The sequence below is a fragment of the Salvelinus namaycush genome, unplaced genomic scaffold (assembly GCF_016432855.1).
Source record: "Salvelinus namaycush isolate Seneca unplaced genomic scaffold, SaNama_1.0 Scaffold85, whole genome shotgun sequence".
NCBI classification, from domain to species: domain Eukaryota; kingdom Metazoa; phylum Chordata; class Actinopteri; order Salmoniformes; family Salmonidae; genus Salvelinus; species Salvelinus namaycush.
Genome location: NW_024061586.1, coordinates 15219 through 30937, shown reverse-complemented (window position 1 = coordinate 30937; position 15719 = coordinate 15219).

The following is a 15719-nucleotide window of genomic DNA, read 5'->3' as shown; positions in this document are numbered from 1 at the left end:
TGTAAATGTACTTTACTGTAGCCTAACTGTCCATCTGGGGACAGGCACTAATGTCAGTTAAGTTGTGATGGTGTCATGCATCTGACTGTTGTATATTCAGTGTGTCAATGATTGATTGTATCTGTCTCTATGTAAATGAATGAGAGTATATATTATATTGGTGTTATGTTAGAGTAGGAGAAGGGAGGGGTGTAGATGATAGAGGTCTATGAGCTGAGTCAAGATCAACAGGTCTTATGGTAGAGTAGGAGAAGGGGGCGTGTCGACGCCAGAGTTCTGTAACCTGAGTCAAGCTCAACAGGCCTGATGCTACATGTCAGGAAGAGAGCGAGAACGAGAGAGAGAGGAAAGAGGGGGTGGAGAGGAGAGAGAGAGGAGGTCAGTGTTTCTCTGTCTGCATCCTAATCCCTACCTGTAGTCTACCTACCTCTGGTATAATGCATTTCCACCTCTCACTCCATCAGTGTTGCTCTGTCTGCATCCTAATCCCTACCTGTAGTCTACCTACCTCTGGTATAATGCATTTCCACCTCTCACTCCATCAGTGTTGCTTGTTCATCTTCCTGAATTAAAAGATGAACAGATCAATATTGCTGCATAACGTCATTAAATATTGCTAAGTTATTTATCTATAGTGTGGATGTAGGGCTGTTTTTAGTATATAATGAGCACCCAGATGCTGCGTAGGCAACACAATAATATCAGACAGACAAACTGGCCCTGCTGCCTCCGTGTTGACTACTATGTTGCAATATGAATATTCTCAGAGTTGTCTTGTTGATACTAAATGTTTCAGTTTCTCTGAGCCGCCTCGTTCATTTATACAATGTTTCAATATTATCAGAGCCACCTTGTTGATGCAATGCTTCAGTATTCACAGAATGTTTCCTTTCCCTGGTGAATAATGCAGACAGGCAAATACAAAATGAGCTGGGTGCACACATCATAAGGAACATCTCTGAATGCAGAGCAACAATTTTGTTGGGAAGCACATGAGACAATGACACTGTCATAGTGCACAATACGAACCGCTCCACAAGGGTGACTTCATATACATTATAGCAGGGGGTCGGCAACGTTTTTCATGAGTGCAAATTTACAATTGATCCTACAATTTCTAAATATCTGCGTGACTGTAATTATTTCCATATAAGCATTTTATGCTACTCAACTGTGCCCAAAAAATGTTTAACTGCCCACAAACTGAATATTTTTATCTGGCTACTGGACAGAAACGTTGTTCATTAAACCACAGGCCACTATGCATTGCCTTCCTGTATGGAGGCGCTGTCCAATCAGAGGTGCAGGTTAAATATTGTATTGTTTTTGTTCATTTCTGAGTGATGTTCTATCGATTCCCTGCGTCATTTCATGTTTTCATGTGTATCTGAGTTATTTGCCTTCAAGCAGGCAGAAATATGTCCGGTATGACGTAGCACCGTGATAAAGTCTCACTACACTGGAAGTTGATAGGAATATGACTTATTTCCGGTATGACGTAGCACCGTGATAAAGTCTCTCACTACACTGGAAGTTGATAGGAATATGACTTATTTCCGGTATGACGTAGCACCGTGATAAAGTCTCTCACTACACTGGAAGTTGATAGGAATATGACTTATTTCCGGTATGACGTAGCACCGTGATAAAGTCTCTCACTACACTGGAAGTTGATAGGAATATGACTTATTTCCGGTATGACGTAGCACCGTGATAAAGTCTCTCACTACACTGGAAGTTAATAGGAATATGACTTATTTCCGGTATGACGTAGCACCGTGATAAAGTCTCTCACTACACTGGAAGTTGATAGGAATATGACTTATTTCCGGTATGACGTAGCACCGTGATAAAGTCTCTCACTACACTGGAAGTTGATAGGAATATGACTTATTAACTCTCACTACACTGGAAGTTAATAGGAATATGACTTTTAGATCGCGAAAACGTTATTCATACACGTCAGATTTCAATACTGGACGACATAACTCGGGAGGTCTTCTCTCGAATGAGCCATTGATCATATTTTTGTGATGTTCCTGCCTTTGGAAATCGGTAATTTAACGGAGGGTCTAACAGGTCTCTCCTATTTGTCTGCCTCTTTAGTCCAGGATGCATTGCGTGGTGCCTTTGCCAGAGATATTATAGAAAGGAGATAGGAATCCAATTTAATGGTACAATGTATAACGCCCTTCCCAGCAGACTCTTGACCAATCATGTTCCGGTTGTCATGCTGCGTCACGCAATCCCTTCTCATAGTCAGTGTACTTTATGTCGAGAAATGTGCCTATTTTCTTCGAAAGTACGTAATGCCACGATTCCAAAGCTAAACGATACTACAGATAGCAAGTTAATTACCTCACATCTCGGAAAAGATTAGTAATGTTGTACTTCTTGTTGACTAAATTCGTGTTAATGTTAGGTTTTTGAGCTAGCGCCCAGTAGACTCCCATCTCCGTGAAGGAGAGCGATCCCTGTCCCAGAATCGCCCAGAATGCACCGCATGGGCCACTGACGTTTCGTCGTCAACGTTTCCCATCTCCTCAAAAGTATATCTGCCGTTGTGATTTAAACTCCACTCTGTGAGACACATCGATCTGCAGGTTGAATATGGTGAGATTGGAGACTCCTAAATTGATAGTGCAGGTTGTTTAGGTGATTTAACAGCTAGTAAGCTACTTCACATGCTGATATTGTCTTTGGTATTATTGTGTGTAGATACGTTTATCGACCAGCCAGCCCATACAGAGAGCATTGCATTGTGGATTTTGTAGTCGACTTGAGCTGCAACAGATTTCCACAAAGATGTTCCATCTTGTTACCAACCTTATTATTAGGGATGCACCGATAGTACATTTTTGGCCGATACCGATATCCATTATTTTCCTTGCCCCCCAAAAAATGATACCGATATAAAACATTTTGCGGTCTTTTAAGCATTCTAGTACAGTTAAATAATGAATGTCTGGCGGCATTTCTGTTACTATTTGGAGAACAGCAAAAACTATGTAAGAGTTTATAGGATTCGTGTTTAATAAGTATGGAAACGTACCACGCTGCGATTTGGTCCTCCTCTCTTCCATCCAACGATGAAAGCCGTTACAATACCTATTTTTTACTACTTTATGTTAGAGTTTTTATGTACAGTAAATTAGCTTCAACTGGTGGGGGGATTCTAAACACCCCATTTAGCCATGCCCTAGGTTTAGCTGTATTTATACACACCCCATTTAGCCATACCCTAGGTTTATCTGTATTTCTACACACCCCATTTAGCCATACCTTAGGTTTATCTGTATTTCTACAACCTGTACGTGTTCCTGAGAGACTCACCTTTCCATAGTGGGGTCATGTTAGTGTGACGTCCAAACGGTTCTGACACTACAGACTATGGAAAGGTGAGTCTCTCAGGAACACGTACAGGTTGTATTGATCTAGGACACACTAACATGACCCCACTATGGAAAGGTGAGTCTCTCAGGAACACGTACAGGTTGTATTGATCTAGGACACACTAACATGACCCCACTATGGAAAGGTGAGTCTCTCAGGAACACGTACAGGTTGGTTTGATCTAGGACACACTAACATGACCCCACTATGGAAAGGTGAGTCTCTCAGGAACACGTACAGGTTGGTTTGATCTAGGACACACTAACATGACCCCACTATGGAAAGGTGAGTCTCTCAGGAACACGTACAGGTTGGTTTGATCTAGGACACACTAACATGACCCCACTATGGAAAGGTGAGTCTCTCAGGAACACGTACAGGTTGGTTTGATCTAGGACACACTAACATGACCCCACTATGGAAAGGTGAGTCTCTCAGGAACACGTACAAGTTGGTTTGATCTAGGACACACTAACATGACCCCACTATGGAAATCAGACACGTCTGATTGGACTAGATCCATGTTGAGGTGAGACACGTCTGATTGGACTAGATCCATGTTGAGGTGAGACGTCTGATTGGACTAGATCCATGTTGAGGTGAGACACGTCTGATTGGACTTGATCCATGTTGAGGTGAGCCACGTCTGATTGGACTAGATCCATGTTGAGGTGAGACACGTCTGATTGGACTAGATCCATGTTGAGGTGAGACACGTCTGATTGGACTAGATCCATGTTGAGGTGAGACACGTCTGATTGGACTAGATCCATGTTGAGGTGAGACACGTCTGATTGGACTAGATCCATTTTGAGGTGAGACACGTCTGATTGGACTAGATCCATGTTGAGGTGAGACACGTCTGATTGGACTAGATCCATGTTGAGAGGGGAGGGGGTAAAGACAAGAGGGTGAGAAGAGGAGAAGAGAAGAGGGGGGAGAAGAGGAGACTGGAGGGGGGATAAGAGAAGAGGAGAGGAGAGGGGGAGAAGAGGAGAAGAGAGGGGGAGAAGAGGAGAAGAAAGAGAAGAGAGGAGGAAAGGGAGAGAAGAGGAGAGGGGGAGAAGAAGAGAGTAGAGGGGTAGAAGAGAGGGGAGGAGAGGGGAGGAGAGGAGAGGGGGAGAAGAGATGGGGGAAATAGGAGAAGAGATGGGGAGAAGAGGAGAGGTGCAGAAGAGAGGAAGAGAAGGGAGAGGGGAGAGGAGAGGAGGGGAGGGGAGAAGATTAGAAGAGAGGTGGAGAAGAGAGAGGAGAGGAGAAGAGGGGAGGGGAGAAGATTAGAAGAGAGGTGGAGAAGAGAAGGGAGAGGAGAGGAGAAGAGGGGAGAAGGGGAAGAGGAGAGGGTGAGAAGCGGAGAATTGAAGAGAGGAGAGGAGTAGAGATGGGGAGAAGAGGAGAAGAGAGGGAGAGGAGAGAAGAGTAGAGGGGGGAGGGGAGGAGAGGAGGAGAAGAGAGGGGTAGGAGAAGAGAGGGGTAGAAGAGAGGGGGAGAAGTGGAGAGGGGAGAAGAAAAGCAAGAGGAGAGGACAGGGGGAGGAGAAGAGAGGGAGAAGAGGAGTGGAGGGAGAATGAGAGGGGGAGAAGAGGAAAATAGAGTGTCAAAAGAGGAGAAGAGAGGGGCAGAAGTGGGGAAGGGGGGGGTGGAGAAGAGGAGAGGGGAGAAGAGGGGCAAAAGAGGAGAAGAGAGGGGAGGTGTGGAGAAGAGATGGGGGAAAGAGGAGAAGAGAGGGGGAGAAGAGATGAGGATAGGGGGAGAAGAATAGAGAGGGGAGGAGAAGACAGGGGGAGAGGGGGAGGAGTTTAGAGGAGAGGAGAGCGGGGGGGAGAAGAGAGGGGGAGAAGAGGAGAAGAGAGGGGGAGAAGTGGAGAGAAGAGGAGATGAGTGGAGGGAGAATGAGAGGGGGAGAAGAGGAGAAGAGATGGGGGAAAGAGGAGAAGAGATGGGGAAAAGAGGAGAAGAGATGGGGAGAAGAGGAGAAGAGAGGGGGATAAGAGGAGAGAATGGAAGAGAAGAGGGGGAGGAGAAAAGTGAGAGGAGAAGAAAGGAGAGGGGGAGGAGAGGAGTGGAGGGAGAATGAGAGGGGGAGAAGAGGAGAAGAGAGGGGCAGAAGTGGGGAAGGGGAGGAGAGGGGGAGAAGGGAAGAAGAGAGGGGGAAAAGAGGAGAAGAGAGGGGGTGGAGAGGGGAGAAGAGGAGAGGAGTGGAGGGAGATTGAGAGGGGGAGAAGAGGAGAATAAAGTGTCAAAAGAGGAGAAGAGAGGGGCAGAAGTGGGGAATTGGAGGAGAGGAGAGGGGAGGGTTGGAGAAGATGAGAGGGGAGGGGAGAAGAGGGGAGAAGATTAGAAGAGAGGTGGAGAAGAGGGGGAAGAGGAGAGGGTGAGAAGCAGAGAATTGAAGAGAGGAGAGGAGAAGAGAGCGGGGAAAGAGGAGAAGAGATGGGGAGAAGAGGAGAGGAGAGGTGTTGAGGGAGAATGAGAGGGGTAGAAGAGAGGGGGAGGAGAGGAGTAGAGGAGAAAAGAGGGGGAGCTGAGAGGGGAAGAAGAGTAGAGGGGGGAGGTAAGAAGAGGGGGAGAAGAGGGACAAAAGAGGAGAAGAGAGGGGGAAAGAGGAGAAGAGAGGGGGAGAAGAAAAGTGAGAGGAGAAGAGGAGATGAGAGGACAAGGGAAGAAGATGAGAGGACAGGGGAGAATGGGAGAGGAGTGGAGAGAGAATGAGAGGGGGAGAAGAGGAGAATAGAGTGTCAAAAGAGGAGAAGAGAGGGGCAGAAGTGGGGGAGGAGAGGAGAGGGTGGGAGAAGATTAGAGGAGAGGGGGGAGAAGAGAAGAGTAGAGGGGAGAAGAGGAGAGGGGGAGAAGTGGAGAAGGGGAGTGGAGAAGAGGGGGAGGAGAGGGTGGGAGAAGAGGAGATGAGAGGACAAGGGAAGAAGAGGAGAAGAGAGGGGGAGAAGAGAGAGGAAGAGGAGAGGGAGAGGGGAGTAGGGGGGGAGAAGAGGTGAATTGAAGAGAGGAGAGGAGAGCGGGGAAAGAGGAGAAGAGATGGGGGGAAGAGGAGAAGAGAGGGAAAGAAGAGAAGAGTAGAGGTGGAGAAGAGGAGAAGAGAGAAGAGGAGAAGAGAGGAGAGGAGAAGAGATGGGGAGAAGAGAGGGGGGAAAGAGGAGAAGAGAGGGGGAGAAGAACGGTAGAGGTGGAGAAGAAGGGGGGGAGAGAGGAGGGTGTAGAAGAGAGGGGGAGAAGAGGAGAAGAGAGGGGGAGGAGAGGGAGAAGAGGAGAAGGGAGGGGGCGCTGGTAGAGGGGAGGAGTGTAGATGAGAGGAGAGCGGGGTGGAGAAGGGAGGGGCAGAAGAGGAGAAGAGAGGGGAGAAGTGGAGAGGGGAGAAGACAAGTGAGAGGAGAGGACATGGGGAGAAGAGGAGGGGGAGAAGAGGAGAGGGAGAGGTGAGGAGAGGAAAGGGTGAGAAGAGGAGAGGGGGAGGAGTGTAGAGGAGAGGGGGAGAAGGGGGTAGAAGAGAGTGGGAGAAAAGGAGAAGAGGGGGGAGAAGATTAGAGGGGAGAAGAGAAGATGAGGAGAGGGGGAGGAGAGAGGGAGAAGAGAGGGGAAGATTAGTAGAAGAGAGAGGGAGAAGTGGAGTAGAGATGGGGAGAAGAGGAGAAGAGAGGACAATAAGAGGAGAAGTGAGGGAGAGGAATAGGAGAGGGGGGAGAAGAGAAGAGGGGAGGAGAGGGGCAGATGAGGAGAGGCAGAGGAGAGGAGAGGAAGGAGAGAAGGGAGAAGAGGAGAGGAATAGGAGAGGAGGAGAGGAGAGGAGAGGAGAGGAGAGGAGAGGAGAGGAGAGGAGAGGAGAGGAGAGGAGGGGAGAGGAGAGGAGAGGAGAAGGGAGAAGAGGAGTTGGGGGATTATGAAATTTGACTGTCTGATTTGGAAAGGTGGTATCCTATGATGTTGCCATGTTGAAAGTCACTGAGCTCTTCATTAAGGCCATTCTACTGCCAATGTTTGTCTATGGAGATTGCATGGCTGAGTGCTTGATTTTATACATCTGTCAGGAAGGGGTGTGGCTGAAATAGAATCCACCAATTTGATGGGGTGTCCACATACTTTTGTATATATAGTGTATGTACACATGGGTGTTGTTGCACCATACCAACGATAAGCCTGTCTTCCCCATCACATCATGAAAGGTCATGTTGATGTTCATTTAACCTCTGTCTCTCTCTTCCTCTGACTCCTCCCTTTCTCCTCTGTCTCTCTCTTCCTCTGACTCCTCCCTTTCTCCTCTGTCTCTCTCTTCCTCTGACTCCTCCCTTTCTCCTCTGTCTCTCTCTTCCTCTGACTCCTCCCTTTCTCCTCTGTCTCTCTCTTCCTCTGACTCCTCCCTTTCTCCTCTGTCTCTCTCTTCCTCTGGCTCCTCCCTTTCTCCTCTGTCTCTCTCTTCCTCTGACTCCTCCCTTTCTCCTTTGTTTCTCTCTTCCTCTGACTCCCTTTCTGCTCTGTCTCTGTCTCTCTCTTTCTCCTCTGTCTCTCTCTTTCTCCTCAGATCTCCAGGCTCAAAGCGTCAGTCCACCAGGTAGGTAGAGTATAAATCTACAGTGATTATAGCAGTTCAATATTAGTCAACTTTATTATACCACATGGAGAAATTCATGTGTCCATACAAACCATTCTAAACCCCAATAACAAGTAGTGTTTTATGGAACTACTAATACTTGTCAACCACAAAGCATTACTGCTGTTAGAATAACAGAATCACTGTCATCATCTGTCCTCACCACTGTGTTTTCCTCTCTGCTGTTTACAGCTGAATACTCAGTCAGACTGGTGAATGGAACCACTTCCTGTTCTGGGACAGTGGAAGTCTTCTACAGAGGAGAGTGGTCAGGTCTATGTTTTATGTGGTGGTGGAGCATGATGAGAGAAGTTAAGGTTCTGTGTAGACAGCTGGACTGTGGGAATCCTGTAGCTGAATCTAGAGGACCTCTGTTTGAAGATGGAATAGAAGGAGTCATGCTATTGAGATGTAGTGGAATTGAGTCTTCTATTAGACAGTGTGGCTTCATAGAAAAACCTGGTGTCTGTGATGGTGGATATTATCGTCATGTGACCTGTTCAGGTAAGAGACTGGTCATATTGAGAGATTTATTTGTACATTATACAATATTACAATGTATCATGTTTTATGTGTTTTTATTTCATTTAAATAGAGGGAGAGATGTCAGATGTATTTAAACATTATATTTGTGTTTGTCATATTGGTTTATGGGAGATGTTCATGGGCAGATCATTGTAGTTCAGATGTTACTGAAGTGAAGCTGCCTGATGGATGTCCAGCTGTTTATTTTCTATAAAGTGAAGTGAACTTATTCCTGTCTCCTGCCTGCATTATTCCCAACCCGATCCTGAGTGACTAAGAACCCATTTCTACCTCTTACAGTATCAAACATAGAAAACTACAATCTTTTATCCAACATATTTGTGTTTAGTCCTTGACAGTGTCATCAACAAAACTGATTGAATGTTCAACCAACTCTTTTTCTCCAGAGTCTGTGCGGCTTGTGGATGGAGCTGGTCTCTGCTCTGGGAGAGTGGAGGTGAAGTCCAATCAGTCCTGGGCCTCAGTGTGTGAAGCTGACTTTGACCGGCAGGATGCAGAGGTAGTCTGTGGGGAGCTTGGCTGTGGGGCTCCTGCAGCTCTACAGGGGGGGCTCTATGGAGGAGGTGAGGGTCAGACCTGGGATAAAGAGTTCCAGTGTAAAGGCAAAGAGTCCCTTCTCCTGGACTGTGACACCTCAGACAGAAAACACAACACCTGCCTACCTGGTAATGCTGTTGGACTCACCTGCTCAGGTAAGAAACAGTTTGTCACTCAATCAACATTGTTTCTCACCTGGAGTGAAGAATATGAGAGACAATATAGGTGTGTTTTAGTGAGAAAATAGTAAGATTACTGTCTCTCTCTTTTCTTTTCTCAGAGCCTGATGATGTGAGGCTGGTGGGAGGAGGCAGTCGCTGTGCTGGTGGAGTGGAGTGGTACGACCAGGGAGAGTGGAGGACTGTGGGAGCTGAGGACAGGGACCAGAGGGATACAGCTGCAGTAGTGTGTAGACAGCTGGGTTGTGGCTCCATTGTTTCAGTACAACCTGGAAACACCACTAGAGAGATTGGAGTTTCCTGTTTTGGGTCTGAGTCTTCACTGAGGGAGTGTAGAAGAATTTATGATCTCCTTCCTGGACTCACAGTGATCTGCTCAGGTAATAACAAGATATTATAATTATATTCAACTGATTTCCTTCATTCATACAACTTCCTCTGCACCTCTCATGATGACTGTTTAGCTTGTCAGTCTGCTTTACTAAATAGATCACTCAGTCAAGTAAGAATCAAATACAACTTAAATATCCCAGAATGCTTTTGTATTTGAGTGTTATCTCAGTGAACGTCTCTACTCACTACCACTGTCACATGTCATGTTATTGTCATATCTAAATGAGGAAAGTAGTTGAGGAGCTACGTTTTCTTTTTCTCTCCTCTTGTTCCAGATGTCCTGCTTAAGCCTGATATCAACATATGTTGTCTCAGTGACTGTAGGCCCACTACTCATGTTGCCCTGTGAGGGAGGGTGGCTAGCACTGTTACATGCTGATGTTATTGTCATATCTATAGGAAACTAGTTGAAGAGGTTTTTCTTCTTCTCTTTTATTGTTGTAAAATATAATGGCGCCTTTAGAAATGGCAGCAGTTTTACGGGCGACTAACCAGTTGTACTCTTATGAGGGGGGTGTTTGTAACTTATTTTGTACATAATGTTTCTGCCACCGTCTCTTACGGCAAGAAAGAGCTTCTGGACATCAGGACATCAGGACATCAGGACATCAGGACATCAGGACATCAGGACATCAGGACATCAGGACATCTGGACATCAGGACATCAGGACATCAGGACATCAGGACATCAGGACATCTGGACATCAGGACATCAGGACATCAGGACATCAGGACATCAGGACATCAGGACATCAGGACATCAGGACATCAGGACAGGATATACTGCTACACCCGACAAGGCCCACAGGATATACTGCTACACCCGACAAGGCCCACAGGATATACTGCTACACCCGACAAGGCCCACAGGATATACTGCTACACCCGACAAGGCCCACAGGATATACTGCTACACCCGACAAGGCCCACAGGATATACTGCAACACCCGACAAGGCCCACAGGATATACTGCTACACCCGACAAGGCCCACAGGATATACTGCTACACCCGACAAGGCCCACAGGATATACTGCTACACCCGACAAGGCCCACAGGATATACTGCTACACCCGACAAGGCCCACAGGATATACTGCTACACCCGACAAGGCCCACAGGATATACTGCTACACCCGACAAGGCCCACAGGATATACTGCTACACCCGACAAGGCCCACAGGATATACTGCTACACCCGACAAGGCCCACAGGATATACTGCTACACCCGACAAGGCCCACAGGATATACTGCTACACCCGACAAGGCCCACAGGATATACTGCTACACCCGACAAGGCCCACAGGATATACTGCTACACCCGACAAGGCCCACAGGATATACTGCTACACCCGACAAGGCCCACAGGATATACTGCTACACCCGACAAGGCCCACAGGATATACTGCAACACCCGACAAGGCCCACAGGATATACTGCTACACCCGACAAGGCCCACAGGATATACTGCTACACCCGACAAGGCCCACAGGATATACTGCTACACCCGACAAGGCCCACAGGATATACTGCTACACCCGACAAGGCCCACAGGATATACTGCAACACCCGACAAGGCCCACAGGATATACTGCTACACCCGACAAGGCCCACAGGATATACTGCTACACCCGACAAGGCCCACAGGATATACTGCTACACCCGACAAGGCCCACAGGATATACTGCTACACCCGACAAGGCCGACAGGATATACTGCTACACCCGACAAGGCCCACAGGATATACTGCTACACCCGACAAGGCCCACAGGATATACTGCTACACCCGACAAGGCCCACAGGATATACTGCTACACCCGACAAGGCCCACAGGATATACTGCTACACCCGACAAGGCCCACAGGATATACTGCTACACCCGACAAGGCCCACAGGATATACTGCTACACCCGACAAGGCCCACAGGATATACTGCTACACCCGACAAGGCCCACAGGATATACTGCTACACCCGACAAGGCCCACAGGATATACTGCTACACCCGACAAGGCCCACAGGATATACTGCAACACCCGACAAGGCCCACAGGATATACTGCTACACCCGACAAGGCCCACAGGATATACTGCTACACCCGACAAGGCCCACAGGATATACTGCTACACCCGACAAGGCCGACAGGATATACTGCTACACCCGACAAGGCCCACAGGATATACTGCAACACCCGACAAGGCCCACAGGATATACTGCTACACCCGACAAGGCCCACAGGATATACTGCTACACCCGACAAGGCCCACAGGATATACTGCTACACCCGACAAGGCCCACAGGATATACTGCTACACCCGACAAGGCCGACATCCCCATTATTGGCAATAGAAAGAGACGCAGGTACAGAGGACACAGAGGTGCCTCGTAAGGATCCGCAGAAGGCGAGTGGGAAAGCTGCCGTTACCGTTAATATTACTCGCCAACATACAATCATTGGACAATAAATTAGACGACGTACGAACACGAATATCCAACTGCACATCAATAACTGTAACATCTTATGTTTCACGGAATCGTGGCTGAATGATGACATGGATACTCAGATAGCAGGATATACGCTGCACCAGCTAGATAGAACAGCACAGTAAGACGAGGGGGGCGGTCTGTGCATATTTGTGAACAACAGCTGGTGCACGAAATCTAAGGAAGTCTCTAGATTTTGCTCGCCTGAAGTAGAGTATCTTATGATAAACTGTAGACCACATTATTTGCCTAGAGAGTTTTCATCTATACTCTTCGTGGCTGTTTATTTACCACCACAGACAGATGCTGGCACTAAGACCGCACTCAGTCAGCTGTATAAGGAAAAGAGCAAACAGGAAACCACTCACCCAGAGCCGGTGCTCCTAGTGGCCGGAGACTTTAATGCAGGGAAACTTAAATCAGTTTTACCTAATTTCTATCAACATGTTAAATGCACAACCAGAGTGAAAAAAAACTAGATCACCTCTGCTCCACACACAGAGACACATACAAAGCTCTCCCTTGCCCTCCATTTGGTAAATCTGACCACAATACTATCCTCCTGATTCCTGCTTACAAGCTCAAATTAAAGCAGGAACCACCAGTGACTCAGGTTTTTTAAAAAGTGGTCAGATGAAGCAGATGCTAAACTACAGGACTGTTTTGCTATCACAAACTGAAACATGTTCTGGGATTCTTCCGATTGCATTGAGGAGTACACCACATCATTCACTGGATTTATAAATATCTTCATCAAGGACATCATCCCCACAGTAGCTGTACGTACATACCTCAACCAGAAGCCTTGAATTACAGGCAACATTCGCATTGAGCTAAAGGGTAGAGCTGCCGCTTTCAAGGTGCTGGACTCTAACCCGGAAGCTTATAAGAAATCCTGCTATGCCTCCGACGAACCATCAAACAGGCAAAACACCAATACAGGGCTAAGACTGAATCATACTACACCGGCTCCAACGCAGGGCTTGTGGCAGGGCTTGCAAACTATTACAGACTATAAAGGAAGCACAGCCGCGAGCTTCCCAGTGAGAGGAGCCTAACAGACGAGCTAAATCACCTCTGTGCTTGCTTCGAGGCAAGCAACACTGAGGCATGCATGAGAGCACCAGCTGTTCTGGATGACTGTGTGATCACGCTCTCAGTAGTCGATGTGAGTAAGACATTTAAAAAGGTCAACATTCACAAGGCCGCAGGGCCAGACAGATTACCAGAACGTGTGCTCTATGCTTGTGCTGACCAACTGGCAGGTGTCTTCACTGACATTTTCAACATGTCCCTGATTGAGTCTGTAATACCAACATGATTCAAGCAGACCACCATAGTCCCTGTGCCCAAGAAGACTAAGGCAACCTGCCTAAATGACTACAGACACGTAGCACTCACATCCGTAGCCATGAAGTGCTTTGAAAGGCTGGTAATTGCTCACATCAACACCATTATTACCCAGAAAACCTAGACCCACTCCAATTTCCATACCGTCCCAACAGATCCACAGATGATGCAATCTCTATTACACTTAACACTGCCCTTTCCCACCTGGACAAAAGGAACACCTACGTGAGAATGCTATTCATTGACTACAGCTCAGCGTTCAACACCATAGTACCCTCAAAGCTCATCACTAAGCTAAGGATCTTGGGACTAAACACGTCCCTCTACAACTGGATCCTGGACTTCCTGACGGGCCGCCCCCAGATAGTGAGGGTAGGTAGCAGAACATCCGCCACGCTGATCCTCAACACTGGAGCCCCTCTACTCTATATAGCCTCTCTACTGTATATAACCTCTCTACTGTATATAGCCTCTACTGTATATAGCCTCTACTGTATATAGCCTCTACTGTATATAGCCTCACTACTGTATATAGCCTCACTACTGTTATAGCCTCTCTACTGTATATAGCCTCTACTGTATATAGCCTCTACTGTATATAGCCTCTACTGTATATAGTCTCACTACTGTTATAGCCTCTCTACTGTATATAGCCTCTACTGTATATAGCCTCTACTGTATATAGCCTCTCTACTGTATATAGCCTCTCTACTGTATATAGCCTCTACTGTATATAGCCTCTACTGTATATAGCCTCTCTACTGTATATAGCCTCTCTACTGTATATAGCCTCTACTGTATATAGCCTCTACTGTATATAGCCTCTACTGTATATAGCCTCTCTACTGTATATAGCCTCTCTACTGTATATAGCCTCTACTGTATATAGCCTCTACTGTATATAGCCTCTCTACTGTATATAGCCTCTCTACTGTATATAGCCTCTCTACTGTATATAGCCTCTCTACTGTATATAGCCTCTACTGTATATAGCCTCTCTACTGTATATAGCCTCACTACTGTATATAGCCTCTACTGTATATAGCCTCTACTGTATATAGCCTCTACTGTATATAGCCTCTACTGTATATAGCCTCTCTACTGTATATAACCTCTCTACTGTATATAACCTCTCTACTGTATATAGCCTCTACTGTATATAGCCTCTACTGTATATAGCCTCTCTACTGTATATAGCCTCTACTGTATATAGCCTCTCTACTGTATATAGCCTCTCTACTGTATATAGCCTCTCTACTGTATATAGCCTCTACTGTATATAGCCTCTCTACTGTATATAGCCTCTACTGTATATAGCCTCTCTACTGTATATAGCCTCTCTACTGTATATAGCCTCTCTACTGTATATAGCCTCTCTACTGTATATAGCCTATACTGTATATAGCCTCTCTACTGTATATAGCCTCTCTACTGTATATAGCCTCTCTACTGTATATAGCCTCTCTACTGTATATAGCCTCCCTACTGTATATAACCTCTCTACTGTATATAGCCTCTCTACTGTATATAGCCTCTCTACTCTGTACAGCCTCACTACTGTATATAACCTCTCTACTGTATATAGCCTCTCTACTGTATATAGCCTCTCTCCTGTATATAACCTCTCTACTGTATATAGCCTCTCTACTGTATATAGCCTCTCTACTGTATATAGCCTCTCTACTGTATATAGCCTCTCTACTCTATATAGCCTCTCTACTGTATATAGCCTATACTGTATATAGCCTCTCTACTGTATATAGCCTCTCTACTGTATATAGCCTCTCTACCTTAAATAGCCTCACTACTGTATATAACCTCTCTACTGTATATAACCTCTCTACTGTATATAGCCTCTCTACTGTATATAACCTCTCTACTGTATATAACTTCTCTACTGTATATAGCCTCTATACTGTATATAGCCTCTCTACAGTATATAGCCTCACTACTGTATATAGCCTCTACTGTATATAACCTCTCTACTGTATATAGCCTCTATACTGTATATAGCCTCTACTGTATATAACCTCTCTACTCTATATAGCCTCTCTACTGTATATAGCCTCTACTGTATATAGCCTCTATACTGTATATAGCCTCTCTACTGTATATAGCCTCTCTACTGTATATAGCCTCTACTGTATATAACCTCTCTACTGTATATAACCTCTCTACTGTATATAGACTCTATACTGTATTTAGCCTCTCTAGAGTATATAGCCTCTACAGTATATAACC